Source organism: Anser anser, assembly GCF_964211835.1.
Source record: "Anser anser genome assembly, chromosome: 4".
NCBI lineage: Eukaryota > Metazoa > Chordata > Aves > Anseriformes > Anatidae > Anser > Anser anser.
In genome coordinates this window covers 18,206,429-18,222,995 of record NC_139724.1, presented here as the reverse complement: position 1 = coordinate 18,222,995, position 16,567 = coordinate 18,206,429, and the positions used below count along the sequence as shown (strand labels likewise).

The window sequence follows — 16,567 nt, the reverse complement described above, 5'->3', positions numbered from 1 at the left end:
ACGCTTTTTTAAAGTGGCATCAAATTACTGCCCTTGCACAGCAGAAATACCTCTGAGGAAATGTGTGTCAGCTGTTTAAGAAATATATCTGCCCATTCTTCTTTAAGAACATGCTAATTGTTCTTTAGGGCTTTACTATAAAATTATTTCTAACTTTTAACTTAAATTTTAAAAGCCATTCTTTTCTTAAAAGTAGAATAAATTATTCTGACTGCTGTGCTGGTGGTCATTTAAAAATGCTTCTGCTTATGAAAAATGCATAACATTAGGGAGCGAGTGGCATCCCAGTAAGTTTGCACTCAGTAAGTATAAGTTTCATCCACCTCTCCAGATGTGCATGAAGAGATTCCAGCACATGCCAGCATGTTAAAGTCTGTAGTGGGCTACAGGTTTTTTCCAGTTTAGCTACGAAGTACAGTTGGAGATTAGATGAAAAAAAAATATATAAATTTTTTAGAGGTGCTGTAGGACCAGTCTATGTAGACTAGTTTATATTCTTTAGTGTCCATTCACTATAAAAATACATATAACTGAGGAAACACAGGGGAACAGTATCTAAATGTTGAGTCATATGGTTAAGGCCATGTACCCATGCAGAATATCACATTCTGATTCAAGGCATGACACTAATCCCCAGTAATGAAAATGGTGACTTTAACATCTAACTAAAGAGTGACTTGTCCTTCAGAAAAAGATCTGTGTCCCTCATGCCATAGTTTTTGCACCAACTGACTCCAACTGATGTGACTGACTCCAGCAGACCTCAAGTATCTCCAGGGTTTCATAGTGTGCACTGGTTTTGCTCAGTTTGATTCATTGTTCCCTTCAGTACCCATTCTGGTTTTGGATCTCAAAAAGGCATCTCTCTTTTCCTTCCTGTTCTGTCAGAAAGTGGATCGTACTTCTTTTACTTTTGTCTTTTCTTCAGTAACAACTTCAATGAAGAGAACAGAGCTACCCTAAAATCAATTTGTGTTGCACTCACATAAATTTAAATGATGCCTTTAAGTGAAAAAGCTTTTAACTCTTGATTATTTATTTTGGTATGTTTTTATATTTTCTCTCTCTGGTGTTTGTCTGAATCCATAGTACCCTTCATTTTAACATATGTTCTTTCATTATTAGAGTCATCTTCAAAAATTCTGCAATGCAACATTTCATCAAGTGACAACTCCAGTTCCCAGGGTGCTGCCCCATAATTTACCAATGCATGGGAAATATGATCTCAACTCTTCAGCTTTCCTAAGCATCTTTTATTAGTTCATACTTTTTGCCACAAGACCGTTCAATAGTACATACACTGCACTTGCTGAGGGTTGGTTAAGCCTTGCTCTCTTGAAAAATATTTAAGTAAATAACTGTCAGCTGTGATCTGTAATCTAGCACAATTTCATCTGGTATGCTGCATTAGTCATATGAATTTTATGAAGGATGTGAAATGTTTGACAGTGGTATCAAATAATATTATTTCATGAACACTGGCACTAACAATTTAGAACTTACTTCTTTTCCAGTTCTTTGAAGAGACAAATTTAATTCTATTTTGGATAAATTTTAAATTTCTATCCATATTTACATATGTAATGGGTTCTGAAGTTAATTTTTTTTGCTAAGAATCTTTTTGAAGAAATACCTTCTATCATGTAAAAATCACAAGTTCTTTCTAGAAGGAAATAATTCAATAAAACTGAGAGATGACACTCTTATGAAACTGTAAATTTTTAAATAAAGCCAGTAACATATAATGTAAAGAAATAGCTAATTGTTGTTTCTCCTCCTTTCCTGTAGCTCAGCTTTCTCAGTAAGGAGATATATCTTTTTATCTGAATTTGTTTTATTTCTCTGATAGGTTTATGGGAAGTATGACCTCTACTGGTGTCTGTGGATTGGGAATATTTTGTGATGTTCGCTTCCTTTTCTTGCTATTATGTCATGTGTTTCTTTGTCTACTTTTGAAACCGTTTAGATGCCAAGATGATTAAAGAGGCCCAATTCAGAGCATTTAAATAAGATATGAGTTTAATATAGTGAAAGGTAAATTAATACAAGAATTAGGATAGAATAGGCTTCTAGCTCCATTGACAACACCAGCAACTTGTCTGACTGCGATGTCTTTTTTGTTCAGCTCCAGATATCTCTGCTTCTCCCTGCTTGGTTTTCTAGATACAGTTTCAGACATTTCTAATTCATTCAATTTATGAGTTTTATTTCTTAATCCCTTTAGGGTTAAGACCCTATCCCATTTTCTCCCTTACTAGTGCTTTGCAGTTTTCTCTCAGTTACCCTTGTAATCTTAATTAATATTATTGTATTTGCCATTATGTCATTTCTTTTTCTGTGGAAGCCACAAAAAGAACTAATGGTATAAGGTGACTGAAAAAAACAAGAGCAGAAAATGTTTACAATTTTTCATGTTGATCTTTGTTTCTGTAGTTTTTTTTTTTTTTTTTTTTTTTACATTCACAAGCAACAGTAATGTAACTTATACATTTGATTGCCTACAAGGTTGAATGTATAAGCCTTCATTCTGTCTTTATGAGCCAGAAATATTTACCTATACAACTTAATATAAATATACTGTTAGCCATTAGGATTTTTAGAATCCCTGTGGCTATCCTGAATTTAATTGCTTCAAATCAGGTGTTCTTGTTAAACAATGTGGGGCTGAATCTGAGCCCCTTGGTATCATTGAGAAACTGCAGAGATCAGTACATGCTTGTACTGAATTTAACATCCTCTGCTACTTTGTGAAGAAGTAAACAAGTGATAATTGGCTTGGACAGTTTACAGGTCTTCTGAATTTTCCAGAGGAGCTTCCAACGTACTTTATTTACAGATGCTTATTCCTTTGCACAGTTTATGACCGTGAAGCCTATTCAGGCAAAAAGATCTGCTTACACAGAAATTAGCTTTTAATAAGATGCTTTGCAAGAGAGTCCACCGTACAGATCCTATTACAAGATAGGAACAGTAGCTCTTTTTGCACATGCAAATTCTGCAAACCAGCAAATGAGCAGATAACCAGCTTAAAGTGATTTCAGCATGTGTACAAAGCTAGTAAACTGCTTGCTACGAAATTTCACAAACTACTGTACATTCCTTACCTCCTTTTCGTAGCAAGCAAAAGAAAAGCTAATTTTTGACTACGACCCAAAAGAAAGAAAGAAAAAAATGTGAAGGATGGGCTTAGAGTGCACCTTCGTTCATTTAATTAGCCTGTGAGCTGCCTGACTTGATCACACCACCCTGCATAGAGCAGAGCCTTGTTTCCTCTTCAGTTCTTTCACCTGATGAAAGGTACCCTTGCTCTCACTCTTCCTGGTTTTAACCTGTTGTTGCAACTGTACTTTCTTTCCAGAAGGTTAAGAAGCCTGTAGTTAGGAGACAGCTTTTCTGTCTTTCCAGTTGCCCTAAATATCCCTCAGTTACTTTGAAGAACAGTTTCTTCATAAGGAGCTGTTTCCTGGTCTATACAGCAGGAAAGTAAGATCCTTTCATTGCAACAGCTTGAACTTTGCTTTCTTTTTCTTCCTGTCAGGTCCTGGGCTGAAACTTTCAAAGGAATCTGTTGGAAGCTCTGTGCTAGCTGAGAGCCTAAAGGGCCTTTCTTTATTCAGTAACAGCTAGTATAGTAAGAAAGGGATGACTTTTTCATCATCATCATCATGACAGAAAGAGCTGAACAGAGGTTCCCTTCATGGGAGTATAGGTGATGTGTTGTTATTCAAAAGTAGTTAATAGAGGGCTTAAAACCTGTACTGTAGAAATCTTCTGAAGAGTAAAAGCTTGTGTGCATGAGTTATGCTTCATGCAATATGAGAGTAAGCATGACTACAGCTAGGTGTCTGTTTCTAGGGTTCTTCCTGGATTTTTTTTCTAATAACTGTTAATGAGTACTTAGAGAACTTATCTGTACAATCATGTGAAAAGACTAAAATTTGGGAAATAGTCCAGGAACAAGGTTCCCTTTTAGGGTTTGACAACTGATGATGGATAAGACAGAGTATTTTGGACAGTTTCAGCCTTGCTTGTGGTAATTTCTTTGATACTATTTCTGCAGAGAAAGATCCTGAACTGAAGAAAGATCTTACCTACCAACTTCAGACTGTTATCTTGACAAGCTCTGTCTCTCAGGGTCTCTGCTGGCTGTGCTACATATTAGTTTCTTTGCCTTAGGGAAGTGAAGACACGAACAGATTTTATTTTTTATTTTTATTTTTTTCCCAGTTTGAGTGCACTGATTGTTGCCTGTGCTGTTGAAAACATCTAAGTACAACCCAGAGAGCTAATGTATGTTGCATAATAGAGCATGATGAATATGTGTAGTGTATGTTTTTTTGTTGTTCTTGTTGTTTTTACTTGAGAGGGAGACTTCCTTTTTGTTGCAGTAATAATTGCCATGCTTATTTGCTTGATTTAGGACATGAGGAAGTGGGATAAGAAGAGAGACCTGTGTAGAACATAGGAAGCAGGTATTGTTTGCTATCAAGTGCCAAGACTTCCAAGTGAATCTTCAGGCTTGAAATATGTCTACCTGAAATATTTGAAGATATTTTCCTACTTGCCTGAGAGTTCCCATCAATCTTCTCATCTGTTCTCTTCTGTGTCCTCACAGGTTTTCAGACATGCTAGAAGTAGTAACATTCTAAGTGACTGTGCAAAGTCAGCGTGTAGTGCCTCTGATTAGATTTGACAGAAAAGGAGAATGGTAGTTATGGGAAAGACCTAGTAAGAGAATGTGAAAAAGAAATGTTTATTTATTTATTTTTATTATTATTATTATTATTTTCCTTCAGAGCCGTACATGCTCATACATGTAGAACTCTGGTGAATTTAGCAGCTGGTATTCTTCAGTCCTTGGCTGTCTCTTACTCTTTCCACATCTGACTGTCTAAGCAGATTATCGGTCCCACTCTCTTCATATAAAATTAAATTTAATTTGATCTAATGATTCAATGGATCTTTTTATCTGTAATGTAGAGATCCTCTGGCAGAACAATTTCTTTATAAAGCAAGCAATGACAAAACATTTTAAAAAAGAAAGGCTCCTCAGTGCTCTGTACCTTTTTTATAGAGGTCTTACTCATATTTTTCTATTTCAGTGATCTGTTACTGTTCCTCATATTATTGTGAGCTATATTTTAAAACAAATAACAAGATGACATACTATGATAAATACTAATTACTCATGAATTTCTCCTGCTGGACAAGAGCCCTTGAAAACTGATGCTTCAGTAATAAAAAATAGCATTTGCTTAAAAAAAAACACATAAAAACAAACAAAAAACAGTTTCAATGGATAGTTCTGAATTTCATGCTGTAAAACTCTAAAAACCTATCTTCTTTAGAACTTGAAAGGAAGTTGTAAGCAAGAGACACATAAAACTTCAGGAGTAGGTGAAACTCTGAATGTTGTCAATAAAACTAAATAATCTGGTGAAGAACTTTAAGTGCTACAAAGCACTGACATGATGAAGAACACCTGATTATAAGGTAAGTCAGAGAGTTTTGGTGTGCAGCATCATGAGATGTCCTGCTTGCACATCATTCACCACTGTAAAATTAATTCTGTCATATTGGTTATGTAAGATTTCTAAATGTCTTGTCCTGGGACAATTTAAAGAAGGGAAGGATATTTGTCCACCTTCTCTAAATCCTGAGATTTTGTTGAATATTTTGAAATTATTTTTTTTTGTTTTAGAAATAAACTGTAAGTTTGAATTATCTGAAGAATTTAATAACATTTATATTTGTCTTTTATTAGTAGAAATAAAATATTGCTCTGCAGTTTCTCATTCTCCTGTGAGAACATGGAAGTAATATAGACATGTTAAACAAGGAACAAAAGTGCTCCCTTACATACATTCAATAAATTGGGTCGTTCTAGATGACTATGACTGAAACTGAAAGCTGACAGTAAAGACTGAACAAGAATTAGCTAAAATAGTATCAAAAATATGCATTTTTTCCTATAGTAAGCAAAATTTATTTGGTAGCTTTTTTTTTTTTAATAAGCATTAATGCTGAGTACTGTAATACTAAGTGTTCTGTTTTCATGTTGTCTTTATCTTTCTTCCTGAAGTAGAATATATGCCAGCAACAAAATGTCCCAGCAAGCATAAATTCTTACAGCACTGGATTAAAAAAAAAAATAATCAATAATGAAGTTGATTTCTAATTTCCTAGAAGGCTGCTACACAATGTCATTTAGATTGTGCTTTGGCTGGAGGGATATTTGTCACTATTGTGTAACTCGTTTTAAGAACAGAACTTGCAGTTCAAGAGAAATACTTACCAAAATTTTTGAATTTTAAGAAAAACCCCCTTTAATCTTAACCACTTAATATAACTTTGTAAAGAAAATATTTGGGTTCATATAAATGCTCCTTATGGAGGCAGCGATTCTATCTCCCTCTTTTATTTTAAAATAGGTAACAAAATTTCTAAATAATGGTAGATTTGCCTGCAAGCCCTCGGTGATTTCTTGGAAAAGAACTACTGCTTAGTGATTTTAGACTTTGACTTCTGGACCAAACTAATGTTTCCCATTAGTTTGGGCCTCTAAAACTATGTGTTGTTTTTTTTTTTTTTTTTTTTCGTTTTTTGTCATAAAGTCAGCTGTGGTGATTAGCATCGAAGTTGGAGCATCTTGGTTAGCCCAATCCAGAGATGATCCATCACAATGGAAAACTGCATGTATTCTTGCATCAGTCTGGATCATGAAGTTTCATGGTGGTGCTTTCCTTTCACCTGTATTGTACAGATAAATTTTCCAGCAGCTAAGTTCATTGGCACAACACACAGAGTAACATCTCATCCTGCACTTCCATTTTGGCTTAATATGTGAAGTGTTTGCATTGGTGTTTCTGTTTGTAGCTTGAAACACAAAAACTTAAATATATGTAAACAGTAAATTATTTGTTAGTATTAGTCTTAAAAATTGTAATTCCTCTGAATAGCAAAAATTCTGTCATTCCAAGTTCACTTAATAAAACATTGAGGCTAAATGTGGACAATCTATGTTACTGCCATTCTAGAAACTGAAACTTTGGCCTTTATTAGCTCTGACCAGATGTGTGGTCAACAGACAAGAAATAATAATAATAATAATGCACTACTCTAAATTGTCCCCCTGATTTAATGGTTTTTTATTTATATTTTTATTTTTTTTATGTGTTATGGTCTCCTGGAAAGATCTGGTGTACTTTCTTCTGTCTTTGGGAAATTGTATAGTAGATAAAAGTATTTCAGGACTGTTTTCATGATTGATGTGTAAAGTGCTAACTTTGAGAACCCAAAAACTAACCTTTTGGGATCCCAAAATGATTTTTCTGTGTGCACACATGAGTGCATTCTTTCATACAGGCTAGCATTAGGAGAAAGTCTGTAAGCTTGTATTAACTTATTTCTTTATTTTCTGTAATAAAGGGCTGTGACATTTGCATATACAGGTTACTTTTTTAGTAGCCTAAAATAGTGATAGTCTTAAGCCTGGGTTTAATAGCTAATCAGGCTTAATTAAGACTGGACATCAAAAGAAAGATGCTGCATTCAAAATAATAGATAAACCACCCATATGCACAAAGTAGTGGTAAGTTCTGGAGCTACTCAGTGGATGTTGCTTAGTAATTTTAGAGGAAACATTCTCGCTCACTTTTTGGAATAAGTCAGTTAAAGAAATGTAACGGTGTTAAGACTATGACAAATTTAGGGTTGTCTTTGAGGTATGTAAAAGCTGCTTGTAATGCAGCTGGATAGGTTTATGAGGATCTTGGAGATTAATTCAAATAAAAGAAAGATTGTACAACATTCTCTTGGCCCTAAGTAATGGATTATGTGTAGAAAATGTAATGGTGCTGCAACAACAAATAGATCAACTGAGAGAACACCCTTTGCCTGAAGTGTCTTTAAAACTGAGTGTGAAGTTGGATGATGAATTGAATAATCTACTTCAAAGGACAGATATATAGTATCTGAATATGAAAAAGCATAAGTGCATGAGAGCATGTCACAGCCATATGTAGTGCTGGCTGCTCACAGTGATAAACAGTTTACTATTGTCTTTGCCACCAACAGACTATGTCAATTTAAAGTCTGATGCTTCTTCTGCCTTATTTATTGGAGTCTGTATACAGTATAACATTTTGCAATGCCAATTGCTTAAGAATAACTCCCCCCAAATTCATCTTTGGCTTTATTAAAAAATAAATCTATTGCCTTCAGTTCCTTCAGTAGCAGCTGCAGTCTTTATTTTAGATGCTTGCATGTTTTTGTTGTTTCTGATAAGTATAAAATATACGATTTATTCCAACTTTAATTTCCTTGTGTTTGGAGGACTGAACAGTTTCATTAGCATGACAACTTAATGTAGACAGAATTTAATGTTCTTCAGAAAATAACAGAATTATGTTTGCATAGGTGCAAGGTGCAAATGGAAGCAAAGGTTTATTAAGTCTCTGGATCCTGTTTTTTTGTGGATAGAGTCTGAGCGGATTTTTGTATATGTGCTTTCTGATCAGGACAGGAAATAAAATCAAGCTTCTAATGCTAGATAATAGAAGCCCTTCTAAATTATCAGTTTATACAATGCCAGAATGAGGTTCTTTACATGAGTAGAAAAAAGAATGATTTTAAAGACAGAGTGGACCTTGACCTTGTATAAATCATCATTCTCCTGGTAAAGCTCAACATTTTCTCACAAATTTTTTTTTATTTTTTAGTTATTCTTCAAGTAATCTATCTTTGTCTTGATTCTTTTTCTTTTGTCTTGGGGGGATAAGAGTGTGTGGATTTTGAAACACTCCCTGTTATCTTCAGTATGTATGCTTCTCTGCTGTGTCCTGCTCCTTTGCCACACTTGTTTCATGGTTTTATCAGGTGTGGTTCATGCTGTGAATTATCTAAGAGCATCAAGATGCAACCCGTATGTGCTGCAGAGTAATTCCATTTCAGTCAGCCTTAGCTAACACCAGGTGATGACTCAGGCAAATTATTTGTTGAGAAACCATCTTAAACTTAAACTGAAAGACCAAGGGGAGAAAAAAATTTTTTTTGATCTTGGAATTTTTTATTTTTATTTTTATTTTTAGCTGCTTTACTTCACAGGCCTTATTCTCTAAGTTTGAATGCTCTTAATGCCCTTTAAAAGACAAACTTGCCATAGATAGTGATCTTTTTCATTCCTATTTCTAACAGTTCAGTGGTCAGGATATTTGCTTTGGGGTAAAAGCAGACATTCAAATCCCTCCTGTAAGTTGGACAGTATTTTTATGAAACTTTTCTAAATTACTAAGCATTTATATCCACTATAATCCTTATAACTCTTGTGATTGCTCTGGGAATGCTTAGCTTCCAATGTGCTGCCAAAGGAAGTCTAAGATGCTTTATCCATCATTTTGCTTAATGGTCTTTGTGTTTACTGTAACATAGACGCTTTGTGATGCAGTTGTAGTAATGAAGGCAAAGGTATTGCAGGGTATTGTTCCTTTCCAGACATACCCCAAATCAATACCAGCATTCCAGAGTCTTACTAACTGATCTGAACATGTTGCCTGACCACGGGTGTTTCATTTTTAAATATGCAAATACATGTAAAACATATTGTAATTGTTCTTTATGTCAAATATTTCTTTCATGAGAATGTAAGGATTCATTAGATGTTGGCTGAGTGAATTGCTGTGAAATGTAAATGATTGATTTTGATCAAAGTAAATATACTTATGTTACACCTACCCATTCCTTTGGTGTTTTGAGCTGAACCTTTTATAGGGCCTAGGTGATTCATCATCTTTAATATGTCTCTAAGAGAATTGGGAGCACCATTGAGATCTAGGTTTTTGAGAACTCCAAGCTTTACCAGATCAGTGGACTCTTAGGCAAGGTATGTAAATTCACAAGTACCAAATAGTAAACAGAATATTCTGTTCTAAATGTCAAATATATTTTCAGGTTGCAAGCAGTAATCTTTGTGTGTGAAGAAAATAATCTTTAAATTTGGAACAATGGGATGTGGACTGATGAATCACTTGTTAGTTCTTTTTTCTTTTTTTTTTTTTTTTCATCAGGAATGAGAGGTAGTAAAGAGAAAGGTAAAACTTGTCTAAATTGTTGGAAAGAAAAGCTCTTAACCAAACTATCTAGGTGCCATAAACTTGAGTAAGACCTAAAAAGCTTGTTTTGAAACCCCTGCAAAAAAAAACAAGTTTTTGAATTATTACTGTCCCTAGTCAAAGTAATATAAGATTTATGTAACTATTCCAAAATGCAAGATGACAACATTCGTGTGAAAGGTGAAAGACCAGTCAAGTATTCTCTCGTAAACGTTAGACATAGTAAAGTAACTAAAGGCTTTTCTAGACAGTGTTTTTTTTGTATAAGCAGTATACACTTAAGACAGTGTGTTTGTAGATGATATTATTTCTGTTGATAATAATTATCAATATTATACTTAACAAATGTCTGTAAATGTACCGACCGAATAGCTTTGGTGCATAGTGTTCTCTGTGTGGATCACATTCATTTGTCTGCTGGTCTGAAACCTTGGTGATCAAACAAATACACCATCTTTGACTAACGGGTAGAGGAAAAATTAAACATTTTTTAGTTCCCTGGGATGGGAATGAGCAGGCTTATGGAACAAGAAGAGAAGTGATGAATGACCTCAAGAACTCCTGAGACTTTAGAGGAACAGGTCTCTCACAGGTTTCTCTACCCAAAATCTTCCTTCAAGCCTTAAGCCTTCTTTCTTCATTAGATACCTGATGTCTTCCCTCAATAAGATCAGCTTTTTTTTCTTAAAGACTCATGAACTCTTGTAGATAAGACAGAATAAAGAATTAAAGTTATTATTTTTTGTATCTTTGACTGGAGATAGTGGTCTTTTTCTATTACCTCATTCATGTCTTTATAAAGCAAATACTGTTTAAATAAGAATAAATGAATTATAGTCAGTTGGAAAACTCTGGTGTACTTTACTGGTCTACTTGTAAGAATTTATGAATATTTATGAATATTTTATCATATTAGTTTTATTTTGTAATTATATAAATCACAGTGCCATGGTTCTACAGCGACATCAACACACTAACAGAAAATTCTGTTTATTATAATTTTTTGAAGTTGTTCTGTTAACATTTCTGGAAAAGGCTTTGCAATGATTAACACATTTCTCTGCAGAGGGAAGGAACAATGTTGCTTTATTTAGTGTGTGACGGTAAGGTCAGATAATAAATGCCAAAATAATATCTTCCATGATTACAACAAAGCTCTGTTTCCTGCTAAAGGTGTGCTATTTCTGCAGAAAGAAAATCCAACAAAGAATTATTCTCTTACTATTGGAAACATTCACAGATTCACAGATTTTTCTAGGTTGGAAGAGACCTCAAGATCATCGAGTCCAACCTCCGACCTAACACTAAGTACTCCACTAAACCATATCCCCAAGCTCTACATCTAAACGTCTTTTAAAGACCTCCAGGGATGGTGACTCCACCACCTCCCTGGGCAGCCCGTTCCAATGCTTAATAACCCTTTCGGTAAAGAAGTACTTCCTAACATCCAACCTAAAACTCCCCTGTCGCAACTTTAGCCCATTCCCCCTCGTCCTGTCACCAGGCACGTGGGAGAATAGACCAACCCCCACCTCTCTACAGCCTCCTTTCAGGTAACTGTAGAGAGCGATGAGGTCGCCCCTGAGCCTCCTCTTCTCCAGGCTGAACAAGCCCAGCTCCCTCAGCCGCTCCTCGTAAGACTTGTTCTCCAGACCCCTCACCAGCTTGGTCGCCCTTCTCTGGACTCGCTCGAGCACGTCCATGTCCTTCCTGTAGCGAGGGGCCCAAAACTGAACACAGTACTCGAGGTGCGGCCTCACCAGAGCCGAGTACAGGGGCACAATCACTTCCCTCGACCTGCTGGCCACACTGCTTCTTATACAGGCCAGGATGCCGTTGGCCTTCTTGGCCACCTGGGCACACTGCTGGCTCATATTCAGCCGACTATCCACCAATACTCCCAGGTCCTTCTCGGCCAGGCAGCTTTCCAGCCACTCATCTCCCAGCCTGTAGCTCTGCTTGGGGTTGTTGCAGCCCAGGTGCAGGACCCGGCACTTGGCCTTGTTGAACTTCATGCAGTTGACCTCAGCCCATCGCTCCAGCCTATGCAGATCCTCCTGCAGAGCCTTCCTGCCCTCGAGCAGATCGACACACGCACTTAGCTTGGTGTCATCTGCAAACTTACTGAGGGTGCACTGGACGCCCTCATCCAGATCATCAATAAAGATATTAAAGAGGACCGGCCCCAGTACCGAGCCCTGGGGGACTCCACTAGTGACCGGCCTCCAGCCAGATTTGACTCCATTCACCACAACTCTCTGGGCCCGGCCATCCAGCCAGTTTCTAACCCAGCGAAGCGTACGCCAGTCCAAGCCCCGAGCAGCCAGTTTCTTGAGGAGAATGTTGTGGGGAACGGTGTCAAAAGCCTTACTGAGGTCAAGGTAGACCACGTCCACAGCCTTTCCCTCATCCACCAAGCGCGTCACTTGGTCATAGAAGGAGATCAGGTTCGTCAAGCAGGACCTGCCTTTCATAAACCCATGCTGACTGGGCCTGATCGCCTGCTTGCCCTGCAAGTGCCGCGTGATGACCCTCAAGATAATCTGCTCCATGAGCTTCCCCGGCACTGAGGTCAAACTGACAGGCCTATAGTTCCCCGGGTCTGCCCTGCGGCCCTTTTTATAGATAGGCGTCACATTGGCTAGCCGCCAGTCAACCGGGACCTCCCCCGATAGCCAGGACTGCCGATAAATGATGGAAAGCGGCTCGGCCAGCTCCTCCGCCAGTTCTCTCAGTACCCTCGGGTGGATCCCATCCGGCCCCATCGACTTGCGCACATCCAAGCTCCGTAGCAGGTCGCCAACCATTTCCTCATGGATAGCGAAGGCCACATCCAGCTCCCCATCCCCTTCCACCAGCTCAGGGCACTGGGTGTCCGGAGAACAACCGGTATTGCCGCTAAAGACTGAGGCAAAGGCGGCATTAAGCACCTCAGCCTTTTCCTCATCCTTAGTAACTAGGTTTCCCCTCGCATCCAGTAAAGGATGGAGATTCTCCCTAGTCCTCCGTTTCGCGTTGATGTATTTGTAAAAGGATTTTTTGTTGTCTTTAACGGCAGTAGCCAGGTTGAGCTCCAGATGAGCTTTGGCCTTTCTAATTTTCTCCCTGCACAGCCTCGCTACATCCTTGTAGTCCTCCTCAGTGGCCCGCCCTTTTTTCCAAAGATTATAAACCCTCTTTTTTCTGCTAAGCTCCAGCCGCAACTCTCTGTTGAGCCAGGCCGGTCTTCTTCCACGCCGGCTCATCTTTGGGCACGTGGGGACGGACCGCTCCTGTGCCATCACGATTTCCTTCTTGAGGAGCGCCCAGCCTTCCTGGACTCCTCTGCCCTTCAGAACCGCCTCCCAAGGGACTCGGCCAACCAGCGTCCTGAGCAGCTCAAAGTCAGCCCTCCGGAAGTCCAAGACAGCAGTTTTACTGGTCCCCTTCCTGGCCTCGCCAAGAATAGAGAACTCTACCATTTCGTGGTCACTCTGCCCCAGACAGCTTCCGACCACCACATCTCCCACCAGTCCTTCTCTGTTTGTGAAGAGAAGGTCTAGCGGGGCACCACCCCTGGTAGGTTCACTGACCAGCTGCGTCAGGAAGCTATCTCCCACGCTCTCCAGAAACCTCCTAGACTGCTTTCTCTGTGCCGTGTTGTGTTTCCAGGATATGTCCGGGAAGTTGAAGTCCCCCACGAGGACAAGCGCCGACGATTTTGCAACTTCTGTCAGTTGCCTATAAAACTCCTCATCCGTCTCCTCATCCTGGTTCGGCGGTCTATAACAGACCCCCACCAGGATGCTAGCCTTGCCGGCCTTCCCGCGGATCCTAACCCACAGGGATTCAACCTTATCATTCCCAGCCTGGAGTTCTACAACATCGAAAGATTCTCTAATGTAGAGAGCCACGCCACCTCCCCTTCTGTGCTGCCTGTCCCTCCTGAAGAGCCGATAGCCAGGCATTGCAGCACTCCAGTCGTGGGAGCGGTCCCACCACGTCTCCGTGATGGCAACCAAGTCGTAGCCTGCCTGCTGCACAATGGCTTCCAGCTCCTCCTGTTTGTTACCCATGCTGCGTGCATTAGTGTAGATGCACTTCAGCTGGGCCATCGCCTTCTTCCCCGGCCTAGCCATTGTTTCCCCCGGCACAGCTCCGACAAGCCTTGTTTGAGCCCCGTCCCCCTTCTTACCTAGTTTAAAGCTCTCTCTATGAGCCCCGCCAGCTCCTGGCCTAGGATCCGTTTTCCCCTTGGAGATAGAGACCCATCTGGGGCCATCAGGCCGGGTGCCGAGTAAAGCTCCCCATGGTGAAAAAACCCAAAATTTCTATGCTGGCACCAGCCTCTGAGCCACCTATTAACCACATGAGCTTTCCATGTCCTCTCCGTGCCTCTCCCTTCCCCCGTAGGGATGGACGAGAACACCACCTGCACTCCCGCTCCCTCCACCAATCGTCCCAGCCCCCTATAGTCCTGTTTGATGGCCCTGAGGCTTCTCTTTTCAACATCATCGCTGCCAGCCTGGACTATCAAAAGCGGGTAATAGTCAGAGGGGCGAACCAGGTTTGGAAGCTTCCTGGTAACGTCTCTGACCCTGGCCCCAGGGAGGCAGCAGACTTCCCTATGTGTGGGGTCAGGCCGACAAATAGGGCCCTCCGTTCCCCTGAGGAGGGAGTCGCCCACAACAATCACCCTTCTTTCTTTCTTGGTCATTGAAGTACATGCCTAATTTACAAGAGCATTTGAAAATCTTTGTCTTTAATAGCAGAACTTTCTTGATTCAGTACAGATCAAAACTCACAAAGACAGCTTGGTATGTCTTACTAATGTATAAAAATAATTATCTTGAACCAAAGACTCCTATTGTGAAGTATATTTTTATCATCTTCTTAAAGAAAGAAGAATCTTTGCAGATTCTGGTTGGAATGCAGATTTTGGTTGGAATGCAGATTTTGGTTGGAAAGTTAGCATGCACTTTTCAATAGCCTAGTCTAATTTGCTTGGATTTTCTTTTTCTTCTGCCTCTTTCCTCTTTTCTTTATTTCTTCAAGTAATCTACTTCTGTTTTCTTATTTATTAATATTCCACTGTTTATATTTGGAAGAAAGTCTGACTAGTTGTCAAACAATATGCTTCAGGCAGCATTCAGACTGCATACTAATGAAAAATCTTTTTGTTCCCAAGTATTACAAATTCAGTAACATTTTGACTTTCTTCCTTTTTGCTTTCCAGTGGTCCATGACCAGAGTTGGAAGCTTTTGCTTACAGTCTTTGAGTAGGATTCTGCTCTGTGTTTTGCAGGTGGCTGAAAGCTCCATCTGTTTTCAGTACTAGACTTCAGAATCTCTTACTGTTTCTTGCTGCTCATAGGCCTACTACCATCTCTTTCTGGTCTGCTTCGTTGACAAATTTTGAGGAGGATTTCTTCATTCTTGTTTTTTTTTATTTTTTTTCTTTGTTTCAAGGTTTCCCCTTAAGAGATATTTTAGGGAAAGCAGGTACGATACAAGCTTTTTAGTGTGGAAATTGATTTTTAATTTAGTGGATTGTAAGCTTTGAACTCTCCTAACTGTCCTAAGATGTGAACCAAATCATGTGATGTAATGAAAAGTTGTGTAGGTGCTTTATATACTGTTGACCTTTTTCTGCGTTGATCCTGCTGGGACAAAAGGAACGAATAATTACTACATCATGCTGGAAAAATGCCTACTTACTGTCATTTTTCTAGTGCTTTTTATCTTCTCAGTTTACCTTTTTCATAGATAAAAACTGTAGTTGTGTATTCCTAGAATTGCTGTTAAAGTAAACAAACTTTTTCTGTGTGCTTCTTATCCAAGATGATTGCTAGCTCCAACTGCTAAACTTGATGAAATTCTAGTGGCAATGGGTGTTGTAAATACTAGCTTTCTACAGGGTATGAATGGCAGACTGTTTTTTTTTTTTGAACCTGATGTACTGTTTTTAGGATTTAATGTTAAATCACTGAGTTACAGATTATGCTCAGTATACAGAATTTTTTAGCTTGATTTAAAACAGATATCAGGAATATTAGATATATCATAGATATATATTAGATAGATATATATTAGATATATCATAGAATATCAGATATTCATAGAACTATAGAATGGTTTGGGTTGGAAATCCAACCTTAAAGATCATCTAGTTCCCAGCCCCCTGCAATGAGCAGGGACACCTGCCACTAGATCAGGTTGGATGGTTGTCCTATCTAGCCTGCCCTAGAACCCTGCCAGGGATGGGGCATCCACAGCTTCAACAGTTCCAGTGTTTCATCACCCTCAGAGTAAAGAACTTCCTCCTTATATCTAATTTAAACCTGCCCTCTTTTAGTTTAAAGCCATCACTCCTTGTCCTATCACTACACTCCCTGATAAAGAGTCCCTCCCCAGCTTTTTTGTAGGGACCCTTTAGGTACTGGAAGGTTACTATAAGGTCTCTCCAGAGCCTTCTCTTC

At 38.9% G+C, this 16,567-nt stretch overlaps 1 long non-coding RNA gene across 1 annotated transcript; it reads left to right on the top strand.

Moving 5' to 3' along the window:
• Positions 1-3,324: 3,324 nt before the first annotated feature.
• On the top strand, positions 3,325-10,483 carry LOC310899498. The gene is made up of 4 exons (XR_014584349.1): positions 3,325-3,483; positions 4,421-4,472; positions 5,349-5,493; positions 6,615-10,483. It is a non-coding gene; the product is annotated as an uncharacterized lncRNA (long non-coding RNA).
• Positions 10,484-16,567: the final 6,084 nt, after the last annotated feature.